This window comes from Artemia franciscana, chromosome 4 (genome assembly GCF_032884065.1).
Source record: "Artemia franciscana chromosome 4, ASM3288406v1, whole genome shotgun sequence".
NCBI lineage: Eukaryota > Metazoa > Arthropoda > Branchiopoda > Anostraca > Artemiidae > Artemia > Artemia franciscana.
The window spans coordinates 3949544-3961849 of NC_088866.1; the positions used below are offsets into that span (position 1 = coordinate 3949544).

The window sequence follows — 12306 nt, forward strand, 5'->3', positions numbered from 1 at the left end:
GTAACATTCCAAGTTCCAATTTTCATGTTATTTAAATCTTTGAAATTATTTTGGCCTCAAGAAAAGCAGTGATCCCGGATACCAGTGCAGGATGGGGACCAACAAATCTTCCCAAGTCTACACCGAAGCGCTTAAGCCGGCTTAGAACCGGACAGCAAGAAGTCCCTGGGACCTCAAGTAAGTTGGAGGCTTTGTGCAATCCTGGGCCCATCTTGGTCACAACATGGTTTTCAGCACTTGGCGATGCTCTTCTATCAACAAGAGTCGAAATCCTGCACAGACAGTCCCAAGCCTATTACCTCCGACTCATTATATATTCATGCCTACAAATATTATGCTACTACGGGGAGGCAGCCCATAGTAGATAAATTAGCTAGGAAGAGGTTTTTCAGCCCGAAAACGCCCATCAAAACAAACCAAGCCCAGAAAATTATCCAATAATCAGAATCCCGTACGAGTGCTGTGTTGTTTACTAGGCTATAATTTCCTCAAGGGGCGCCACTCCTCAAGTGGGAAAAATTGACCGCAAGTTTCCCAGTCTTGCAGGTACCCCGAAAGGGTCGAGGCAGCCCTTTACAGAGGCCGTTGTCCATAAATCTGGATCTTACGCCCTGCCGCAGTTGTCCTCCTATAGAGGATCCTCCCACGATGGTGTTCTGCTTCACCATGCAATTTAACCCATTACTGGGAGAAGGTTTGTAACTCATCTGACGCGTGAACACGGCAGTTGGCCCTGCTGAGTGTACATTTGAGGGGCCTTCTTCTTCCTCCACCTGAAATTATGACCCCCAGGGGAGTTTCCCAGTTTCTATTATGGGCCCCACTGGGGCAAGGTCCTACTTGGCCTAAGCCTCCTATGGAGCTACTCTACCTATCTATAGGGCTTACATATATACATATATGTATATATATATATATATATATACATATACATACACATACATATACATACATATACATACACACCTACATATACACATACACACATATACACATACATACACATATACTCACTAACGTGCAAATATATACCCTGAATTGGTATAGGCTAGGTCTGTATATGGTGAATATTAATTTCCTTTCTGATGCAAATGCACAATAACTTTGGATTCAGGATGCAATTCTGACTATAGAGATAAGTATTTTTCTTACTTGAAGTGTATGTGCAGAATTAGAAATTCTGCTGGTACTACAAAAGTAGACCTAAGTAGCCAATTTAGCCTGTCTGAAACATCTCACAAGCCAACACCTTATAAAAAACACCTTTGATAATTTAAATGAATAAGAAAACTTATTAGAAATTCTGCTGATACTGCAAAAGTAGACCTAAGTATCCAATTTAGCCTGTTTGAAACATCTCACAAGCCAACACCCTATAGAAAACACCTTTGACAATTTAAATGAATAAGAAAACTAGTTAAAAACTCTGCTAATACTGCAAAAGTAGACCTAAGTAGCCAATTTAGCCTGTTTGAAGCATCTCACAAGCCGACACCCTATAGAAAAACACCTTTGACAATTTAAATGAATAAGAAAACTAGTTAAAAACTCTGCTAATACTGCAAAAGTAGACCTAAGTATCCAATTTAGCCTGTTTGAAACATCTCACAAGCCAACACCCTATAGAAAACACCTTTGACAATTTAAATGAATAAGAAAACTAGTTAAAAACTCTGCTAATACTGCAAAAGTAGACCTAAGTATCCAATTTAGCCTGATTGAAACATCTCACAAGCCAACACCCTATAGAAAACACCTTTGACAATTTAAATGAATAAGAAAACTAGTTAAAAACTCTGCTAATACTGCAAAAGTAGACCTAAGTAGCCAATTTAGCCTGTTTGAAGCATCTCACAAGCCGACACCCTATAGAAAAACACCTTTGACAATTTAAATGAATAAGAAAACTAGTTAAAAACTCTGCTAATACTGTAAAAGTAGACCTAATTATCCAATTTAGCCTGTTTGAAACATCTCACAAGCCAACACCCTATAGAAAAACACCTTTGACAATTTAAATGAATAAGAAAACTAGTTAAAAACTCTGCTAATACTGCAAAAGTAGACCTAAGTAGCCAATTTAGCCTGTTTGAAACATCTCACAAGCCAACACCCTATAGAAAACACCTTTGACAATTTAAATGAATAAGAAAACTAGTTAAAAACTCTGCTAATACTGCAAAAGTAGACCTAAGTATCCAATTTAGCCTGTTTGAAACATCTCACAAGCCAACACCCTATAGAAAACACCTTTGACAATTTAAATGAATAAGAAAACTAGTTAAAAACTCTGCTAATACTGCAAAAGTAGACGTAAGTATCCAATTTAGCCTGTTTGAAACATCTCACAAGCCAACACCCTATAGAAAACACCTTTGACAATTTAAATGAATAAGAAAACTAGTTAAAAACTGTGCTAATACTGCAAAAGTAGACCTAAGTAGCCAATTTAGCCTGTTTGAAGCATCTCACAAGCCGACACCCAATAGAAAAACACCTTTGACAATTTAAATGAATAAGAACACTGGTTAAAAACTCTGCTAATACTGCAAAAGTAGACCTAAGTATCCAATTTAGCCTGTTTGAAACATCTCACAAGCCAACACCCAATAGAAAACACCTTTGACAATATAGACCCATCCTTGAAAGCTTCACTTTCCTAACCTAAACCCTTTCTGAGATAGCAAGAAGTCAACTAACTAGAATTTTACCAAAAATAGGCAGTAAAGTGGCCACCATTTCCTGACAAAAATTCAAAACTTAAATTAATAATTTTTGCACTTCTCATACATTTACTTTCTATTATACAAATCCCCTAAAAAACAACTAGACTGTGTTGCAAAAGCCACCCCTCTTTGAAAAAAAAAAACCCACAAAAAACCAAAACCAAAACAGACAAAAATAATTAATTTGAGTTTTGGATTTTTGTGAGGAAATGGTGGCCACTTTACTGCCTATTTTCATCCAATTAAAGCTGTGAATTATGTGATATATCACCTCCTCTGTTCATCCTAAGACATTAAAATAAAGACAAAATTCATTTAGCACTTTAGACCATTTCTACTACCTACCTATGATGCATAATTGTTGAGGTTCCCTTTGAATTGCAGGTATTTCTTTGTTTGCAAGTTTATCAAAGTGACCCATTATGTGCACCCCCCTAAAGAAAATCCTGGATTAACAATTTTCTTGCAGAAAATCCAATTTAAAATAACAAATTTAAGACATTATACTGTCTAATAACAAAACAAAGCGCCTGAGTAATAAATATCAGCAAAGAATGTCTAAACAGGTTTTTTGTAAGCAACTCAGTAAAATGTATCAATTGGGTGTCCAAGATTAAAGTCTTGTGTCCTAGTATTGGACATGTTGTGATCCAATCAAAGATTCTATCCCAGAATAGGTCTGTGCCCCAGTACTGGTTACTTAACCCTAAATGTTAGTCTAGAAGCTTAATAGCACCTTTCCAGGATTGATTTAGACCCTGAGTGCCATTCTAAAGAGCAAGGCTTTCAGGTCTGATTAAAGCCACTAAAAAGACAGCAAGAAGCCCCTCAACTACAATTTTACCCACATTATAATGGCAGTTCCTACCAGTTCTGGCTCCTTTCTTTAGGGTGACTTCTTTTAGGCAATCTAAATGAGCAGCAGCTTTCACTCCTTCTGACTTCACTCCAATAATAGAATTTCCTTAATTTTCCTCCTTCGATTTCATAAGAGCTTGGATCATTTTTTTTTCTCTTCAAGAAACACCATCCCCTTTAGTTCAAATGGTTGTATGTTTCTGAGATCATTTTGATAGACATTTATTTTTCTATTGAATCTAGGCTTAAATGCTGAAAGTGAGTTTGAAGAGATGGCAGCAAGTGTTAATAATGATCTCAATGTTTTTCTGTAAACATTTCTTTCTTTAGATTCTTGCTTTAGTTCTTATTCTTCAAAGGAGGAACAGCTGACAAAAAGAGAAAGCAATTAAGGGTGAAACAACTACGATTTTGATATTCCAAGATTATGGTTTTATTTAGTTAAAAACTATGTCAAGAATCTGTTCTGATTTGATCAAGACACAGGGGAAAAACAGAGAATTGTTCAAACACAAAAACGGATAGAATTTCCTCATAGATTACAAATTCTGCAAGGATTTTTGCAATGTGTAAATGAATCATTATTCTACTGCAAGACTAGAATATAATTTGCAATTTACTGCCAAGAAAAAAAAATACACTTCAAATATTTTCACTTTTTTCAGTTCAATAAATAATAAATTTGACTATTTGACTTTATTTCTACTCAGTTTTGGTATAATGGACCTCTTTACTTTTCTTAGAAAATCTTGTTTGTGAAAAAAGATTTCTGAATTAATTTCTGTTTATTTTTTATTGATATGGTTTTTTTCATTGATTTTTTATATATATATATACACATCTTTACAGTTTTATCTATAAGAATCCATAGTCAGGCTTTCTAATTATATGCTGGAGAAACTTTTTCACCAATGATTAATCCTAAAGAAAATAAATAATTTAATTGTATGTCTCCTCAAGTTATCAGAAAATGCCCACCCCAGATTTTCCAGGGGGGCCCAAGCTTCCACCACAAAGGGCCCTTTGCCGGCCACAATAATCCATTATGCCCAACATAATCCATTCTGTCCAATGGATTTGAAATTACTGCACGCCTATTAACCAAAGAGCGTAATTACTTGACAACCCTTGGGGTAATTACGCTATTTGCTATTAATTATTGTAAACTTTGAAAGAAGGTAAGATACATAATAAAATTCTTGAGTTCTGTCAAATGCCCATTTCCTAGATGATTACGCGACACGAAGTGAGTCGGAGGGGGGGGGGCAAGATGGAGTTTATGCTCACCCAATGGTGGTCCAAATGGCGCCTCTGAAAACAAACAGAAATTACTCTGTGTATGAAAGGGGCTGTTCCCTTCTCAGTGCTGCACTCTTTACGCTAAAATTTGACTCTTTCTCTCAATTCTACTTTATTAAACAGTAAAAAACTTTAGCATAAAGAGTGGGGCGTTGAGAAGGAAACAGGCCCTTTCATACACAGAGTAATTTCTGTTTGTTTTAAGTTTTAATGTCGCTCCTTACTTTCAGTTTTAAGTTTTTTTTATTTAATTTCTGAATGTTTTTGAACTATTGCATGTTTTATTTTGGCTCTCCGCACATAAATTATTAAAATGAAATTTGTATATTAATTCTTTTTTTTGGCTAAATGGCTTTCTCTTAGTTTTGATCAGACGATTTTGAGAAATAAGGGGTGGGGAAGGAGGCCTAGTTGCCTTCCAATTTTTGGTTACTTGAAAAGGCTACTAAAACTTTTAATTTTTAACAAAAACTTTTTATTAGAAAAAAATATACGTAACTTAAGAATTATCTTACATAACAAACTTCTATATTCTTACATTTTTATTATGCATATGATGGGGTTTGTCCCCTTGTTAATACCTCACTCTTTATTCTAAAGCTTAAGTTTTATCCCAATTCTGATCAGAAAGACTGTAGAATAAATAGTTGAAATTACTAAAAATACTTTAGCATAAACAGCAAGGTATTTAGGAGAAGAAGAGCCTCTCCTATATGTAATAATCTCTGTTCGTTTTAAGTTTTAATGTTACTCCTTACTTTCAATTGAAATAACTTTTTCATGTTTTTTTTTATAGTAATGCTAGAAAATCCTGTGCCCTTTTCATTGAATTTCTTTTCCCCCTTGTACATGTTCTTCCAAGGAAAGATCCTCCCACAAAGCCCCCTCCCCTACCCCCCCCCCCCCCCCCGTCCCAACCAAAAAAACAACCTGTAAGCATCTGTACACTTCCCAATAACCATTACTGTATGTAAACACTGCTCCAAGTTTGGAACTTGCAGCCCCTCCCCTGGGGACTGTCGGGGGAGTAAGTCATCCCCAAAGATATAGTTATTATGGTTTTCGACTATGCTGAACAAAATGGTTATCTCAAAATTTTGATTCGGTGACTTTTGGGGGAAAATGAGCGTGGGAGGCGGCCTAGGTGTCCTTCAATTTTTTGATCCCTGGGAAATAAAACAACAAATAAATATGCACCCATGATCTGTCTTCTGGCAAAAAATACAAAATTCCACATTTTTACAGATAGGAGCTTGAAATTTTTGCTAGAGGGTTCTCTCATACACTAAATGCAATGGTGTGATTTTTGTTAAGATTTTATGACTTTTAGAGGGTGTTTCCCCCTATTTTCCAAAATAAGGCAAATTTTCTCAGGTTCGTAATTTCTGATGACAAAGACTAAAATTGATGAAACTTATATATTTAAAATCAGCATGAAAATCCAATTCTTTTGGTGCATCTTTTACTATTAAAATTCCGTTTTTAGAGTTATGTTTACTATTGAGCCGGGTGGCTCCTTACTTACATTCATTACCACAAACTGTTTGAAAAAAAACTAAAAAAGAAAAAGCTAAGAACTGAAGAAAAGAAAAAAAGAGGAAAACATAAAAAAAGAAAAAAAACTAATAAAGAAAAAGAAATAAAAAAAGAAAAAATTAAAAAAAGAAAACACTGAGAAAAAGAAAAAAAAACAAAAAGAAAAAATAAGGTCAATGGCAATCACTTAAAAAACTAAAAAAGAACAGGTTTCAGTTCTTTTTCATTTTCTCTACCACCATATATTAATCAAGTATTCAATAGTACAATCTGTTTTAACAGTTACCACAGTACATTGGCTTTGATGCTCTCTATTGAATTCGAAAGATGTGAGTTCAAGTCATTTTGTATTAATCTATATCTATATTCTATACTGACTGGTGCTAGCTAGCGGCACGCGACAGGCTTTATATATGGATTCTCATTGTCCCTTGTATTCTTACCACAGACAATTTTCTGTCTTTTCATATTGCAGTTTTTTCAAAGATATTTGATTATTAAAGCAAATCCAATTTATAACAATAATTTCTACTAAGCTTCAAACTTTTGGTTTTTCTTTTTTAAGATTTTTATAATTGCTTTAATCCATTGTCAAAATATATTCAAATATCTTTGCTATTACCAGTTTTTTCTCTTTAAACAGTTTAATATAATTTAATAAGATCCTCTATTTTTGCTTTTGCAAATTACTGAAATGAAAGCTTCCTTATATTGCAAAATATTTTATTACAATTTTAATGTAATTTTATTTTATTGCAGTTTGATTGTAATTTAAATATTGTAATGTAGATTGGATCTAAAAACTTCTACATTAGGGCTCGCTGATATAATGAATCTAATAAGGTTATTATCACTACACTGCTTGCCTTTTTGGAGGTGTTTCCAACAGGTTGCAAACACTGCCACTCGTTGCTTTAGTGCTACGCGCCCTAGCAACATGTATGCCAGGTTATAATTTTCAACTGCATAAAACTTATGGATATACAACGTATGTATATACAACAAATATGTGGTTATTTTTAACTGCATAAAACTTGTGGATATACAACATTCTTTGCTGTTCCATTGTCTGTGCATATAAATAGATTGTCCAGTTTACCAATTCTTGAGAATGTAACATAAAATTGTCCATGCAAAAAACAATTTGTATTAAGATTTATACTGCATTTTTCTCATGATTGCCCCTGAGCTTTGTTGATGGTGATTGCAAATGCTAGCCGAATTGGGAATTACAATCTTTTAAATTGAAAAGGCAGATCTGTTGAAACCTTGGGAATTTGAGGAATAAGAACAGCCTCACCCTCAGAAAGCACTGTCAAAATTGTTGCTTTTTAAGTTTTCCATTGTTTTTTTTTTTTTTACAGCAAGTTGCTTTGGTGGATTAAGATTTCGCAAAAGTATTATTTGAATGCCAGTTTTTAGTTATAGCATGTGTGGTGGAAACCCTGGGAGATCCAGGGAATTTAAAAATTCTGATGGATAGTTAAACGCTTCATTGGATTCCAGAACTGTGTTGACTGACTTGTAAATGACTGCCTGGTCTCAAATCTTGGCCAGAATAATATTGTTGTTTTTGTGGACGTGTTTTTTCGTGGCTGCTAGAATCGCTCGTTCACTTAACCTTTTATGATTTTTATGATTGGTTTGAATATCTGGAAATACTTTTTTGACCAAATCATTTTTTTGACATCTCTCACTTACAGAATTCAGGAGGTAGTTGTATACGTCCTAAAATTGAGTCAACTGGGATCTTTCTGGTTCCAATTGCCAGCAATTGATCTGAAAATATTTTAGCAGAGTGATCGTTTTGCAATCGGATATGCATCTTTATAGTTAATTTTAATATCTTTACGTGAACCCATAAATTAGAATTTTTCTGGCAAGCATTCATCTCGTCCACAGGGGTCGATCTAGAAATAACAGGTAATGTTTTCCTGAAATCTCCCGCAAGCAATATTAATGTGCTGCCAAATGGTTTGAATTTTCTTGGAAATCCTGCAATGATCAGTCAAAAGCCTCAAGCAATTTTTTTGTACCATTGTGCACTCGTCCCAAACAATAAGTTTGCATTGCTGCAATACTTTACCCATCCCAGATGATTTGGAAATGTTGCATGTGGGAGTTTCTGTAGATTGCATATTCAGAGACAATTTCAAAACAGAATGAGCACTTTACCCACCAGGCAACAATGCTGCAGCTATTCTGGACAATGCAAGGGCTAACGCTATGTCATTTTTTTTTATCAAATTGATGCCAGAATCAATCCTAATAGCACCGTTTTGCCAGAACCACCTCGCACATCCAGGAAGAAGATTTCTCCAACTTGGTTATTGACACAATGCATTATCTCATTATAAATACCTTTTGGTTTTGACGTTAACTTCATATTTGTTTGTATATACATCAATAGATCAATCGTGTTGTAACTTTGTTCACAATCCAATTATACACATATAGAAATAGCAGCAGTAAAAATAGGTGAAGGCTTTCCCAAATGCTTGAGAAGTTTGTTTGCCATAGATAAGCACAAATCTTCAATCATAATTAAAGTGAAGTTATAAATTTCTGTTGTAAAATTCAAGATACTCTAGCCGTATTTGGTGGAGTATATCCTTGGTCATTTGTGATTTGTATTTCTCTTGTAACTCTATAGGAGATGGAGGAGAGCAAGTTGTCAATATGACTAAAAATAATGCACAAATTTAACTTGGAATTGACGTTTCACACGCGTCATTGATGCAGTTATCCCAGTGTTGGTTGTTTTTCAATAAATTCAGAGCTTGACATGTACTACGGTAGGTGTCATGTATAGTCTCGTTTACAGTTCTCAAATGACCAAAAGACGTCAGGCTGGGTACATTAGCCAAAAGCAGATGGATAAAGAAGCATTCATCTTGATTGGTGTGAATGGTGTAGAGTCCTCCTATCGTGGTTTCTTTGAAGATCCTAGGTTGGCCATCGACTGACTTACCCTGTTTTCAACGTGCTAATGATTTCTTATTAGAATTCCACATGTAAAACGTAGGCACTTCAGAATACAGCAGTTTTTTGCAAGAGAATCATTTTGACATAACGCAGAGAAAGCAGTTAACGCTGTAGGCGGTGGATTCAGAGGTTTTTGTTGCATGTTGGATTCTGAACAATAAACACATTGACCATTCAGTAAATGTACCGCTTATTCAACAACAGCTAGACTTCGTTCATGTATCGGAAATGAAAGAATTTGCCACCCAACTTCATTGATGCTTATATATCTCCCAGCCCAATATTGTACAACTTTATCAATATCACTGATTTTGGACTGCAAGTCAAAAACTACCAAGTTCCTGCCTTTGCTGACGTATTTACATATGTATTTGATTGCCTTTATAGAATTTCAATATTCCACGTTTATGTGTGCATTGTATATTTTCGGTAATAAAGGTGAATATGGAACAACCCACCGTTTATGTACTTCGATGGTGGTACTGTTGATGGTGGTACTGTATATTGCTGTTTTACCGCCAAATTTAGTAGATCTTCTTCTATATTGTGGGTAACCATCGTTGCTGGTAATTGTGTTGGGTACTAAAAGTCGAGGATATTGCTTTGTGCATCTTCTTTTGGCCATGCATGGTGATTTTTCATTCAGCTCATCTCAAGGTCCATGTACCATATTTTTTACCACAATATCATATTTTTTACCACAATATCGTATAAGCCCTTATGGACATTTTCATCAGGTATTTCCGCGAAAATAAAATTGTCAATTTCATTAGAAGTAATTTTATCATTTAGCCAGATTAAAATATTTGCGTGTGGCAATTCTCGTTTTTGCCGTTCCACTGAGTTCATCAAGCATCGCACTGAGCCAAACACTTTAGGTTTTACTATGTAGTTTATCAGTGATTTCAACTCTTGCCAGAAGACACGGGCCGTAATGTCATGTCTATGAACCACCAATTGTCCTTGAAGTAACAGCTGCAGTATCTCGTCCCAAGATTGATTACATGTAAATGTTATAAATAAATCTGGACGACCATAGAGACGAACATACGCAATAGCATCTTGAGCATATTCATGCATATGATGGGGACTGCCAGCATATGACGTAGGTAAAATCGCTAATCTTCCAACGTTAGTGGTGTTACTGTCATTTACAACCGTATCTTGCACATGAATGTATTGTTCAGAGCGGAGCTTGGTCTGATTCAGACGGATAAATAGCAAAACGTTCTGATTCAATCTTTGTATACATATCAACGATGTATTGGTGAAACAATTGATGGCATTTTAAAATATAAATTTCGTCATTGGGACAAATCATTAGTCTATAGGAATAATAATTCATTTCATTGCATTTCTTATCCATTTGTTTGTTAGTGGATGGATCTATCAATTTATTATTAAAGTGATAGCCATCAGCTCCATCCCAAAAAATGATAGGATATTGTTGGGCATCGTAGCGTTGATGAGTTTCCGCAATTCTTATTTTGCCAATAGGCGTTTTGTCAGCGGAAATAACAATTTTATGCGTATCAGTAGGCATCACATCGAATACTGTTTTGAACAGGCGCACTAAATCATTGTTTTCGTGGCAAAGATGTTGCAATTGGGAAACGATAGACCTTTCAACGTCGGGAGAAATTTTGCAACGTGCATTCAATTCAGAATTGCTATCACTGATGAAGTACAGTTGTAAAAATTTATGACTCCCACCTGAGAATGGTAGAAGGGATCCTGCTCTATGATAAATTTGCCCTTTTCCTTTGAAAGTAGGCATAAATTGATCTTGATTTTCGATTTGGGCACTAAACGACGTCATTTGGAAATATGAGTTATATTTTCGGATGTTTGAAAAAAAAACGCTTAGATTCTGACGTAGTTCCAGTAAGCAAATTTTTCAATGGCTCTGGTGGTGCAGGCAGTTGAGGAAGTTTAACTTTTCCTGAGGCGCAACACATTGGCATTGTTTCACCATTAAATTTCAAGGCCTTGCAATAGGGACAAATTCTAGACATAGTCCCGATTTGAGCACATCTACTCAAGCTATAATCATCGACTGGGCTGTACCTGAATGCCAGGCGATAATTTTCAGGTTGCTCTTGTGATTCCTCGGCACGCATTCTTTTGGCATTATCTCTTTGAGCCTCAAGTTTGCACGATGTTCTTGTGATTCCTTGGCATGCTTTCTTTTGGTAATTTCTCTTTGAGCCGCGAGCCTGTTTTCACGTTGTTCTTATGATTCCTTGGCACGATTTTTTTGGTAATTTCTTTTTGAGCCGCGACCCTGTTTTCATGTTGTTCTTGTGACTCCTCGGCACGAATTTTTCTATAATTTCTCTTTGAGACGCAAGCCTGTTTTCATGCTGTTCTTGTGATTCCGCGGGACGCTTTCTTTTCTTACTTTCGCTATTAACTGCAAGCCTTTTGGCATTAACTCTTTGAGCAGCTTCCTCGGCTGTTTCTTCTGCCATTGTAGGATTTATACTAAGATTTCTCTTTGAATTAATTGTCTGTCTGAGCAGCTTCCTTGGCTGTTTCTTCTGCCATTGTAGGATTTATACTAAAATTTCTCTTTGAATCGCCCCCTTATATAGGACAAGGGATCTCCTGTTGATTGGATCTAGCCAAAGCATTTGGTAAAGTATGGCACAGGAGACTAAATTCTAAACTCTGTGCAATGGGCATCCACAATGCTGTTGTCAACTGATTAATACAATTTCTTACTACTAGAAAGCAGGTGGTTTGGGTATTCAGAGACAGCATATTGATTTTCTTCTCAGGATCAGTAGATGTTAAAAGGGGAGTGCCTCAAGGAATGCATTTAGATCCAACTATTTAATATATTCATCAACAATGCACCTTCAATAATAGAGATTCAAGCTGATCTTGGTGCACTCTCAAA

At 35.5% G+C, this 12306-nt stretch overlaps 1 protein-coding gene and 1 long non-coding RNA gene across 2 annotated transcripts in view; one reads left to right on the forward strand and one right to left on the reverse strand.

Moving 5' to 3' along the window:
* LOC136025872 (uncharacterized) overlaps window positions 1-3821 on the reverse strand; it is a 48175-nt gene extending 44354 nt beyond the window's left edge. The window contains exon 1 of the mRNA XM_065701911.1: window positions 3595-3821. The gene's annotated coding sequence lies outside the window, so the exon portion shown is untranslated. The remainder of the gene's footprint in view (window positions 1-3594) is intronic.
* The window catches only part of LOC136025873 (uncharacterized), a 35659-nt gene that overhangs the window by 6135 nt on the left and 17218 nt on the right, over window positions 1-12306 (forward strand). The gene's annotated exons all lie outside the window — the stretch shown is intronic.